Here is a 12,836-nt window from a genome sequence, read left to right as displayed (position 1 = left end):
ATCCAGTGTCAAGCACGGTCCCTGCCTCACATAGATACTGCCTGTGTCCTCAGTACATGCTATGACGCTCTTAACCTCTTAGCTAGATCGCTAAACCCACATAGTGCTTCCTACTGTGGGTTCGGACCCCAGCTCTTTTTTTTTTTTTTTTTTTTTGGTTTTTTTGAGACAAGGTTTCTCTGTGTAGCCTTGGCTGTCCTAGACTCGCTTTGTAGACCAGGCTGGCCTCGAACTCACAGCGATCCACCTGCCTCTGCCTCCCGAGTGCTGGGATTAAAGGCGTGCGCCACCACGCCCGGCTCGGACCCCCAGCTCTTACGCAGTATCTTCATCTCTACAAGGTATTTCTACCCCTACGATCAACTGCTTGCTTTTAAATTGCCACTCATGGATCCATAGTACCACCACTTGGTGCCCTCCTTCCTTCTTAGGCTCAGTACCTCTTGCCAGTCAGTCTCCAGGGATCACGTACTGCTCCCAGTCCCTACCTGGTGGTCCCACAGCGTTTTCTTGTTAAGCTGCCCAATAACTAGAACAGTCACCGAGTTGCCATACCCTTTCTGTGCTCATGTCAGAGTACTTAGCGATGACCACTACAATCTCTTTCTGTACAGTATATTCCCATTAGGCACTTCCGGGCCCCACACCAGGTAAATTCTCTTTTGATCCTCTGTCCTCACTTCCACCCTGAGCACTGCCAGGCCGTAGTGCTCTCAATGGCCAGGAGGGGGCGCACGAAGAGCCGCCGGGAGGTCACAGCGTGGGGCGCGGCCAGAGTGGAAGGCCAAGGGAGAGAAGTGTGGTTGTGCCGAGGCTGAATCCACGCCCAGGGTGGGGGTGCATCCCAGGGAGGTTCTTTCGGAAGTTGGTGCACCTTCCACGCGGCATCCTTTGCCGGCCCACTGAAGTCGCCGTCGTGGTTTGGGCTCTGAGAGGGAACGCGCGCCCTCTGGTGGCCGCGGAGAAAAGCGGCTCCCCAGGTTGTTGGGGAAGGGACACTGTTGGGGTACCTACCTTTTCACCTGCTTGAGCCTGTTTTCCAACCTTCAGCAGTCTTAGAAGGGTTAAGGGCACCCTCTCTTTCTCGCACAAAATGAGATTCCCTCCCATCTCTATATGGGAGAAATGGATTCCTATCTGTGCAAGTGGAAAGAGCTACAGGAGGAGGGACCAGTTTCTGCAGACTTGTCCTTGCATGATTCACTAAGATTGGGCTGTGGTCTCCTGTCCCTGTCTGGCCTGGCATCACTGTTAGTGATTGAGTTCCTTAAAATGTCTCCCCCATCTTCTTTGCATGCCTGGATGACAGACATCTAAGCCAGTGAAATGTTCTAGGATCAAGGGGCACGAGGAGGCAGTGATTAAGGACACTGGTCTAGTTTGGATTTGAGCTTGAACAACTGCTTTCCTTCCTTCCTAGTGTGGACAGCTGGACCTGGGGGCCTTGCCTAAGAGCCGGGACCTTTCCTGCAAGAGCAGGAAGGAAGCAAGCAGGGAGGCGCAGGGACAGGGGAGGAAGGAAGGATGCAGCAAGGCTCCAGCTGGGAGTGAGCTCTCCATCCGCCAAGAAAAGAAGCCATCTGGGCTGGACTGGCTAAAAGGGCAATGGGATAGTCACGCCGGCTGGGGTTGGCTTGTGTGTGTGTGTGTGTTGGCAGGGAGGGAGCAAGAAAAGAGGATGTGAGTTTTTCCTCTTCTTCAGGGGCCTTATGGTAGTGAAGGCAGGAATGGAAAGCGACACTTGGTCCTGGAACAGGACGTGGCCTTCCTCCTCTTAGACCCTATTTTCCAGACGTCCTGGTCTGCCACTGAAGCCCTCACAGAGTCCAGAGTGCCCACTGCCTGTGGACCCACACGTGCGCTCAGCAAACATTGCTGGTAGCACACTGTGTGTTGGGTTAGGCTTATGAACCGGAAGGAGCCAGTCCCGGCCATCACACAACTTGTCTGTAGCGAGGGAGGTAGATGAGTCGCTGGGCCTGTGACAGCTCAGAGCAGATGCCTGACCCAGCCCAGAAGGTGAAGGAATGCTTCCTGGAAAAGGTGACGTCCATGCCAAGATGCAAAAGGACAGATAATACATTTGGCAGGGAAAAGGATGAGGTAGGACGAAGGTCTGTGGGAAGGGTGGTGGTTTCAAAGTACAAGGCTGAGGGCACGAAGGCCTGTGGTATCGGCCGGGCGTGCAGCAGTCAGAGGTGGAAGGTGAGGAGGCTGGACCTGCAGCTGTGTGTTTCCTCCCGCCAGCAAGGGGGGACCAGAGAAGAGCCTACGCAGGTGGCAAGGCCAGAGTAATGGAGGGTAGTCAGGGCCTCTGTGGTGCGGGCTCAGTGCCCTGGTCCCTCGGTGCTGCTCTGGGAGATGGCCAGACTAGAGCACGGAGAGCCCCCAGGTAGCAATTCAGATGTCTCACCCATGCCTCTGGAAAGGCTACCCAGCCACCCGGCTTGCCGTCAACCGCTACCTGCCTCAGACCTCACTCGCAGCAGAAGACTCTGGGAGGACTCTCATCTGTCTCCCCAGCTGTCACTCTGGCGGGCCCCCACCTCCTCCCTGAACCTGGGTAGGCTCATGACCCAGCCAGCCAGTACATTTTGGATTCAAGACACTGGTTGAAAGGAAAGGGCTTGTGACCTGGTTGGGGCCTGTCGGAATCCTGGCTTGGCGTGATAACAGGTTCTGGAAGGTTCCTGGGGTCACACAAAGACCCCTGCTCAGAAGGTTCTGCATGGCTGAATGTGTATCTTTAAAAAAAAAGTTTTATTTAATTATTTAATTTAATTTTATTTTGAGGCAGGGTCTCATGTATCTCACATTAACCTTAAACTTTGTATGAAGCTGGGGATGACCTTGAACTTCTGATCTTCCGGCCTCTACCTTCCGGATGTTGGAGTCACAGTCACAGCCAGTCCCAGTTTATGTGGTATTGAGAATCGAACTCAGAGCTTTGTGCACATGAGGGCAACTCCTTATCCACTGAGCCACGTCTCAGGCTTATCTGATCTTATGGGTTTTTGTTTTTGTTTGTTTTTTCCAGTCTTTCAAGACAGGATTTCTCTGTGTGACAGCCCTGGCTGTCTAGACTCACTCTCAAGGCTCAAACTTGCAGAGCTCCTCCTGCCTCTGCCTCCCAAGTGCTGGGATTAAAGGAGTGTGCCACTACCACCACCTTGCTTGGTTTGTTCTTTTTACAGTCAGTGACTACCCATTTATTTTTATTTTTATTTATTTATTTATTTTTGTTTTTTTGAGACAGGGGTTCTCTGTGTAGCCTATAGCCTTGGCTGCCCTGGGCTCCCTTTGCCAAGCAGGCTGGCCTCGAACTTACAGAGCTCTGCCTGCCTCTGCCTTCTGAGTGCTGGGATTAAAGGCGTGCGCCACCACCGCCTGCCCTGCAAGATTATTGATTTGTATTTTGTTGCATGCACACGCACATATGTATGCAGGTGTGCTCACTGCTGAGGCCATGTGTGGAGGGCAGAGGTTGACACTGGATATCTTTCTCTATCACTGTTCACTTTATTATTACTATTATAATTAATATTATTATTTGAAGATTTGTTTATTTTTATTTATTTATTTATTGGTGTTTTTGTTTTTGTTTTCAAGACAGGGTTTCTCTGTGTAGCCTTGGCTGTCCTGGAACTCACTCTGTAGACCAAGCTGGCCTCGAACTCACAGAGATCCACCTGCCTCTGCCTCCCAAGTGCTGGGATTAAAGGCATGCACCACCAACCGCCTGGCTAAATATTTTATTTTTTGATTTTTTGTGTATCATATCTTGCCTGCATGTATGCATGTCTTGCACCCCTTGTGTGCTTGGGGCTTGTGGAGATCAGAAGATCACCTGGAGTTGGAGTTACGGATGACTATGAGCCACCATGTGGGTGCTGGGAATTGAACCCGGGTCTTCTGGAAGAACAGCCAGTGCTCTTAAGCACTGAGCTTCTAACCTCGTGGATAGCAGGTGTGCATGCATGAATGCTGGCAAAACACTCACACAAAACAAAACAAACATTAAAAACTTGTATGTGGGGGGGCTGGAGAGATGGCTCAGAGGTTTAAGAGCATCAGCTGCTCCCCCAAAGGTCCTGAGTTCAATTCCCAGCAACCACATGGTGGCTCACAACCATCTATAATGAGATCTGGTGCCCTCTTCTGCTGCGCAAGTGTGCATGCAAGCAGAATGCTGTATATATAATAAATAAAGAAATATTAAAAAAACAAAAGTTGTGTGTGTGTGTGTGTGTGTGTGTGTGTGTGTGCATGCACGCACGTGTTTATGGGCACCATGTGGAGGGCAGTTCTCTCACCTTTATGTGGGTCCTAGGGTCTGAGCTCGGGTATTCAGGATGGCAAGCGCCTTTACCCACAGGGCCACCTTGTCAGACTCAGAGGATGTTTTTTAACTCTGGTTCCTCCTGTCTGAACATCCCTAGTGCTGGGATGACAGATGACATTAGGCAGGACTCACAATTTTGTGGTTTATTGAGGATGGGGCCCTCGTGTGTGCTAGACCAGCACCGCAGCTAACGCAGGGAACCGTGTTCCCAGTCCACTGGCTGGTTTGCTTTCTTTTTACTAATGAGCTCTGTGTCTTCATCTGGTGCTAAGTCCTCCAAGCCAGAGAAGGACCACTCCCCATCTCTACTTTAGGGTTAGGGGTTGTGATGTGAGTACAGGGACGTATGGTTGCCTCTCTCTGTTTCAGTTGCCCTGCTTGTAGTCAGTGGGCCCTCAGTCCCCTGAGCTCAGGGCGGGGACAGACCCGCTTCTCTGTTCATCCATCTCTGGGGGCTGCTTCTCTGCAGCTGGAGCACAGTTCAGGGCTGTGGCTGAGCGGCACAGGGCAGCTAGGGTGGGCCAGTCTCACCAGGCTTGAAGATGCTGCTGCCTTTGATGTTGGAGGCATCTTCATGGCCTGCCAGGCTGCTACAGGCTGTTTGTCTCTCCTTGAGTCCAGTCACTTCAGGGCAAGGCCTGATGGGGAGCCTCAGAAACAGGAGGTATACAGCTAAGGTGGGCGGCTCTCTTCCCTCCCTGAACCCATCCCAGGTGGGTGGAGCAGAAATGTGTGTTTCCACACCCCACACCCCTCCCCCCCCCCCCCCACCCCGAGAAAAGGTTTCTCTGTGTAGCCTTGGCTGTCCTGGACTCACTTTGTAGACCAGGCTGGCCTTGAACTCACAGTGATCTGCCTGCCTCTGCCTCCTGAGTGCTGGGATTAAAGGCCTGCGCCAACCATGCCTGGCCCTGTGTTTCCATCTTGGCTTGCTTCTGTGAACAGTGAGGAGAGATGGGAGCCCTTGGCAGTCACCAGCCTACAACAGTTAGGCCCTTGAGCTTTAGGGAGTGGGGATAGGGCAGCTAGGCCTGAGAGAAAAGCCACTTCAGACGGCGTCTTTGAGGGCAGCAAGGGGGTGGCTAAGATGCCCCTCCGGCACTGTTGGGCAGACTCAAATCACAGACCGGTAGAAAAATCCGTTCCCCTCTCCATCTGCTCACTGGTAATTACTTCTCACCCAGGGGTGGGGCCTCCGGAGCTCCCTCCCACCCACGTTGGAATGTTGACAGGCAGGCTCCATCTTGTGCAGGTATCATGCGGAATATTCTCCTCTGCTTGTTCGCTCAGTGTTTTTCCCTCTTGGCCCAGACTATGAGATTCAGGTGTCTGGTCCCTCAGCAACCAGGGCCACATAGAGAACCCACTACAGTGTGTTTTTTAATTCATTTCTCTTCACACTACATTGTGTTTTTTCTTTCTTTTCTTTTCTTTTTTTCGAGACAGGGTTTCTCTGTGTAGCCCTGACTGTCCTGGACTCACTTTGTAGACTAGGCTGGCCTTGAATTCACATCGATCTGCCTGCCTCTGCCTCCCGAGTGCTGGGATGAACAGTGTGCATCGCCATGCCCGGCTACAGTGTGTTTTTAACATTCATTTCTCTTTGTACAGCATCTAAGTTTTTCCATAACCCAGTCAATCCAATTAGTGCCGCCCATCCGTGCGTGGGTGCTGGGTCGTCTGCTGGCGCATGGGCAGCCTCCTGAGGTTCACGTCACGGAAGGAGAAGGCCTCTTGTCTCCCAGCAGCTGTCAGATTGTCTTAGCTCCTCAGTCAGATGGAGGGCTTTGAGAACTCCTCCCCCATCCTCTCAGGGATTTTGATTGGCTTGACCCTGTGCAGAGCCTGTGAGTTCATGAGTGGGACAGCCTTGTTTGGTCCAGGAGACAGCACTTCCCCGCACTCCTCCCATCCTCTGGCCCTCACGCCCTCCTTTTTGTCTCCTCTTCCTTTGTCCCCTGACCCTTAGTGGAACGATGGCTAAAATGTCCCTCTTAGCCGGGTGTGGTGGCGCACACCTTTAATCCCAGCACTTGGGAGGCAGGGGCAGAGGTGAGTTTAAGGCTAGCCTGGTCTACGTAAAGTTCCAGGACAGCTGAGGCTAAATCGTGAGGCCATGTTTTTAAAATGGTTCCACGTATGACTGAGCACTCACGGTTTGACTAGTTGAGTCTCTGCCCTGTCTGCTGACATGGCAGAAAGAAGCTTTGCAAGGCCCAGAACAGCCCAGATCTACAGCCATAGGCATAAATCCCTAGAAAGCAGTTTGACAGGGCTAGAGAGATGGCTGAGGTTTGATAGAGGTTAAAAAAGCATAGCTGCTCTCTGGGCGTGGTGGCACACACTTTTAAACCCAGCACTTGGGAGGCAGAGGTAGGCGGATCGCTGTGAGTTCAAGGCTAGACTGGTCTACAAAGTAAGTTCAGTACAGCGAGGGCTACACAGAGAAACTCTGTCTCAAAAAAAGAAAAAAAGAAAAGAAAAGAAGAAAAAAAAAGAGTACAGCTGCTCTTCCAGAAGAACCTAGTTCAGTTCCCAGCACCTACATGGCAGCTCCCAACGATTTGTAACTGCAGTTACAAGGGATGAGGTCCCCTCTTCTGGCCTTCTTGGGTACCAGGGCACATGTGGTACACAGACATACACACAGACAAATCATATCTATCTATCTATCTATCTATCTATCTATCTATCTATCTACTTATCATCTATCTACTTATTTTCTGTCTTTCATGACAGGGTTTCTTTGTGTATCCCTGGCTGTCCTGGAATCCACTCTGTAGATTAGGCATTAAAGGCATGATGGGATTAAAGGTGTAAAGGCATGTGCCACCACCACCTGGCCCGAAACATGATGATTTGGCAAAATAACAATTATGGGTTCCAAACTAGGGTCTATGGCCTCCTCAGCCACTGGCCTTTCACTAGTTCACAGGATCAGGCGTGAACTCCTGCCTGTGGAGCAAGTCTTAATCCAGTCTGAAAGCAGCTGGATACTTTGTAACAGTCACACCAGTACTGCATCGTGGGCACATCATCTGGGCACATCATCTTGTCTGGCAAGTCCGTATTGTAGCAGATAGGATGCAGCATTGGGCGAGATCACTGAGGTACCCCTCACCCCCAGTAGCCTGCGCCTCACCTTCTGGTACTATGAAAGGGAGGCAGCTTCCTAGCTCTGTTACAGTTTTAGTTAAATTAAAGAGTTGTGTGTGTGTGTGTGTGTGTGTGTGTGTGTGTGTGTGTGTGTATGTGTGTGTATGTGTGTGTGTTGTTGTTGTTGTTGAAGACTAAGCTCAGATTTGCACATGCTAGGCAAGTTCTCTACCATTGAGATTCATCTTCATAAAATTGCTTATGGACAGGGCCTCTTATGTAAATGAGGCTGCCTTATGTGAGTTATAGGGATTTGAACTCAGAACCTCACACTTGTACAAGTGCTTTACATGCTGAGCCGTCTGTCTCGCCCTTACACTAGGAACTCATCTGCCAGGAGACAAGGTTTCTTCATCTCTCTTCTGGCCTCATTTTGCATTCTCATGACACTTCTGCCAGCCTTCCCACAGGAAGCCCTGCGAGGGAAGCTGGGACTTGAGACCTTTTGCTGAGGCTTCCTTTAATACTACGGTGAGCTCAGGTGTATCGATCACCATGGTAACCACACTGGGTGATAATATCCAGGTTTCTTCCTGGCCATCTAGCTGTATCTAGGCTGCCTGCCTGGGCCCTGCCACCTCAGTTGGATGTCTTTGAGCATCCAGCCCGAGTCCCAGGGACTGTGAGCCAGGTCCCCTAATCCCTGAGCAACCTGCCTTCCCCAAGAGCGTTACTGACAGCTTGGCTGGCCTTGGAGCAAAAGTTTCAGTGGAGACGGGTGATCAGAGGGTCAGACCTGGAAAGGATGGGTGTTGTCTAGGGCAAGGCAGTTAGGCCCTGTCCATTTTTATCTAGAGAAGGCTAGATGATTCCAGAAAGGGAGACAGAGGGGCCAAGGACCTAGCCTGTTCCAGGTAGCGCTTTCTGACCAAGTCCTCGGCCACTAAGATTACAAATGGCATCGGAGTGCCCTTGCCACGTTCTGTCTGATCAGGGAGGCTCATTGTTCACTTGAGGTGCTATGGTGTGTGTGTGTGTGTGTGTGTGTGTGTGTGTGTGTGTGTGTGTATTGTGTGTAGGGGAGGACACATGCCATACACACCTGTGGAGGTCAGAGGCCAACTTTGTAGTGTTGGTTCTTTTACCTTAACATGGGTCCAAGGATGGAGTTCAGGTAAACAGGCTCTGTGGCCAATGCCTTCACCTTTCCCGCCATTTTTCTTTTTGTTGTCTTTTGTTTTGTTTTGTTTTTGTTTTTTGAGACAGGGTTTTTCTGTGCCAGCCTTGGCTGTCCTGGACTCACTTTGTAGATCAGGCTGGCCTAGAATTCACAGCGATCCACCTGCCTCTGCCTCTCGAGTGCTGGGATTAAAGGTGCTCCCAGCCATCTTATTGCCCAGCCCAACCCCGTTTTTTCTATCTATCTATCTATCTATCTATCTATCTATCTATCTATCTTGAGTAGATCAGGTTGGCCCATGGGCATACCTAAGAAAGATGGTTTGTTCTTTTTGTTTTTGTTTTTGTTTTGAGACCTGGTTCTTCTGTGTAGCACTGGCTGTCCTGGAACTAGCTCTGTGGATCAGGACAGCCAAGGAGACTCAGAGACTCTAACTCTGTCTTGAAAAACAAACAAACAAAAACAAACAAACAGGGGCTGGAGAGATGGCTTAGAGGTTAAGAGCACTGACTGCTCTTCCAAAGGTCCTGAGTTCAATTCCCAGCAACCACATGGTGGCTCACAATCACCTGTAATGGAATCTCAATCCCTCTTCTGGTGTGCATGAAGACATAGCACTCATAGATAAATAAATAAATCTTAAAAACCAAAAGGAAAGCTGCCTGCCTCTGTTTCTGAAGTGCTGGGATTAAAGGTGTGTGACACTGCTGTCCTGTGCAACCTCATCTTTTAAAAAGTGTGTGTGTGTGTGTGTGTGTGTGTGTGTGTGTGTGTGTGTGTGCGCGCGCGCGTTTCTCTCTGAGCCTTCCTCTGGGGCTTCAGACCCTCTTGGTCCATTCTTCTGAACAGCCTAGACATTGCTCCTTGAGCTTCCTTCCCGTGTTTGCTGCCTGTGCCGTTTGCATACCTCCTGTGGTGGGGAGCTCACTGCTGTGAAAAGTGGCTTGTTTTGTTGTGAGGCAGCTTTGAGGGAGACTGTGGTGGGTTCAGGGATCTAGGGTTCCCTAGGGGACCAGCCCTCAGGTAAGCCCGTGAAGGATCTCGAGGTCACGTCAAATGAACGTACACTGCTTGTCTGCAGCATCGTTCTTTGGATTGGGGTCCTGAACTGAGTGAAAAGGAGAAATCAAGTTGTACAATCGTTGCTGTATTTCCTGACGCAGTGTGACCGGCTGTCCTAGGCTCCCACTGGTTAGAATAAACGCTTTTCCTTTCTTAAGATCTGGGCGGGTAGTGGGTCGTGGTGGCCCACACCTGTAATCCCAGCACTCGGGGAGGCAGAGGCAGGCAGATCCCTGAGTTTGAGGCCAGCCTGGTCTACAAAGCGAATGAGAAAAGTAGCCGGTATAGACATACCTAGCTTTCTTGTGCAGTCCAGTGACGTGCCTGGCCCACTCACCCTGTGGAGCACAGAACAAGTGGCCTGTTTGTCCCATATAGGCCCCCAATGGTCCCCGAGTGTCTTTCGTCTCCTGTGGCTCTGACAGTTTCTGTTCTTCATGGGCAGTGTTTCCAGGCCCTCATGCCCTGAGCAGCTGTCCCCTGGGTGTACTGTGGTTAGGATAGGCCCCTTCTGCAGTGACCATTTTTCCAACACATAAGAAAATATGTGTTGGTTACAGGAAAATTGTAAATACACGAAAGGAAAGAATGTCCCCAACCCCACCACCCAAAGTGCTCCTTGGGGCCTCTTTCCCCAAAGTGATGCCAGTGTGTTACTGTGAGCGGCCAGACCAAGATTAGCTGCAGTTGGTGGAGGCAAGCTCACACGGTAGACACAGTAGACGGGGAGTTCATCTCTGAAAGCCCTTGGGTGCATGGCAGGCCACCTCAGGAACAGGCTTGGGACAAGGAGAGCAGACTCCTATAACAAGGAAAATCTCCTTGTTTCCCAAGTGACAATGCTAGAGGCGAGGGGACACCATCGAGGGCAGTGCCTCCTTCCCTCTGTACCCCCAGCCGCTCTCTACTCTCACACGCCCTTCCTCCTCTGAGAACCTGGGGCTGGGACCTGGGGCAAGACACCGAATTCAGCCAGGGCGTGGTGGCGCACGCCTTTAATCCCAGCACTCGGGAGGCAGAGGCAGGAGGATCGCTGTGAGTTCGAGGCCAGCCTGGTCTACAAAGTGAGTCCAGGACAGCCAAGGCTACACAGGGAAACCCTGTCTCGAAAAACCAAAACCAACCAACCAGACAAACAAACACCCACAAAAGACACGGAGTCCCCAGGGCTGGAGCCTTTGCAGCATGGAGGGAGGAAAGCCGACCCCCACCCGTCTCCCCCTAAGATCTGGTCATTCTCCGAGCACCCCTCTTATCTCACGTGTCAGGCACACGAGGCACATGGAGTCTCCAGTGGAGGAGGAGTGATCCCAGACACCCGGTCTTTCTTCTCTACTGCCTCAGCTTCCGAGAGTTGGCATGCACTGCCATGTTCAGCCTTTTCCTGTTGCAATGTGTGAGACAAGGTAGCCCAGGCTGGCCCTTAAATCACTATGTAGCCTAGGATGTCCCTTCAACTTCCACCTCTTGAGTGCTGAGGTGACAGGCATGTCCCATTGTGCTGCCTTCGTGTGTGCATGCGTGTGTGTGTGTGTGTGTGTGTGTGTGTGTGTGTGTGTGTGTGTGTGTATGCAGGCACACATGTCAGAGAACAGCATCAGTGCCATCCCTCAGGTTATATCTTTTTTCTGAGACAAGGATTCTTACTGGCCAGGAACTTACCAAAAAGGATAGGCTGGCTGGTCACTGAAACCAGGGACCCTCCTGCTTCTGAGTGCTGTATGGGTCACCACCTCTTGGCATTTTTTCTTTTTCTTTTCTTTTCTTTCTTTCTTTCTTTTTTTTTTTTTTGTTTGTTTTGTTTCATTATTTGAAACAGGCTTTGTCTGTGTAACCTTGGCTGTCCTGGGCTCATTTTGTAGACCAGGCTGGTTTCAAACTCACAGAGATCCGCCTGCCTCTGCCTCCCTGAGTGCTGGGATTACAGGTGTGTGCACCATCGCACCCAGCCCCGACACGTTTTTTAAAAAACGGTTTACTTATTATTTCAAATTTTATTCTACGTATTTCTCGGGTATGCATGTGTGCACGACTGTCATAGTGTGTGGACGCTAGAGGACAACTTCAGGAAGCTGGTTCTCTTTTTCACCATGTAGGTCCTGGTGACTGGACTCAGCTCCTCAGGCGTGACAGTAAAGGGCCTTATCTCCCAAGCCAGGCCATCTTATTGGCACTTTGTGAAAACCTTTTTCCTTTTAGTGTGTGTGTGTGTGTGTGTGTGTGTGTGTGTGTGTGTGTGTGTGGTCTGTGCACACAAGTGAAGGTGCCAGTGGAGGCCAGAGGCTTTGGGTCCCCCTGGATCTGGCATTACAGGTGGTTTTGAGCTGCTTGGGAACCAAATGCCAGGCCTCTTTAAGAGCAGTACACAGGAACTGCTGAGCCATCTCTCCAGCTCCACCTTCCAGGTGCTTATGTGGATCTTACTTGCTGAACCTTCTTACTGGGCCATTGGACAATGTTTGTGGACAGTGCTTTTTTCCTTGAGTACTTGCAAATGGAGTTGCTGAGTCATGGGTCAGCATGTGCTTACTTTTTTTTTTTGCCCTATCCTTTTTTCTTTTTTCCCCGAGACAGGGTCTCTCTTTGTAGCCTTGGCTGTTCTGTACTTGCTTTGTAGACCAGGCTGGCCTCGAACTCACAACGATCTGCCTGCCTCTGCCTCCCGAGTGCTGGGATTAAAGGCGTGCGCCACCACCGCCTGGCGTGCATATATTTACTTTTACAAGATGTAACATCTTTGCGATGTAGCTGTACATTTTGTCGTATTTATTTTTAAGGTTTCATTTATTATTATTGTGTATGTGTGCATGGTGTGTCGTGTGGGGGTGTCTGCCATGGCGGGTTTCTGGAGGTCAGAGGATGATGTCGTGGGATTGGCTCTCTCCTGACATCAAATTCAGAGGTCAGGCCTGCACTGTGGGCTGTCAGGCCCTTGTACCGTTGAGTCATCTCCCTGGCCCTGGAGATACAGTTTATATTCCCACCGACAAAGGGTGGCATCCACCATGGTGTTTCCACACACCTCAGCTCCCAGTGTCAACCCTAGTGGACACCCCAGTGCAGCTAGAAGGTCACAGCAACTGGTTTGTCTGCAGATGCCCTGGCGATCAGCTAGTCCTTCAGGCTGTTTCTCATCCAGCAGGCTTTCCTGGATCC

Source organism: Acomys minous (assembly GCF_964271855.1).
Source record: "Acomys minous genome assembly, chromosome: 4".
In the NCBI taxonomy this organism is placed as follows: Eukaryota; Metazoa; Chordata; class Mammalia; order Rodentia; family Muridae; genus Acomys; species Acomys minous.
The sequence above is the reverse complement of the archived record's forward strand: the minus strand, read 5'-3'. Positions refer to the sequence as shown.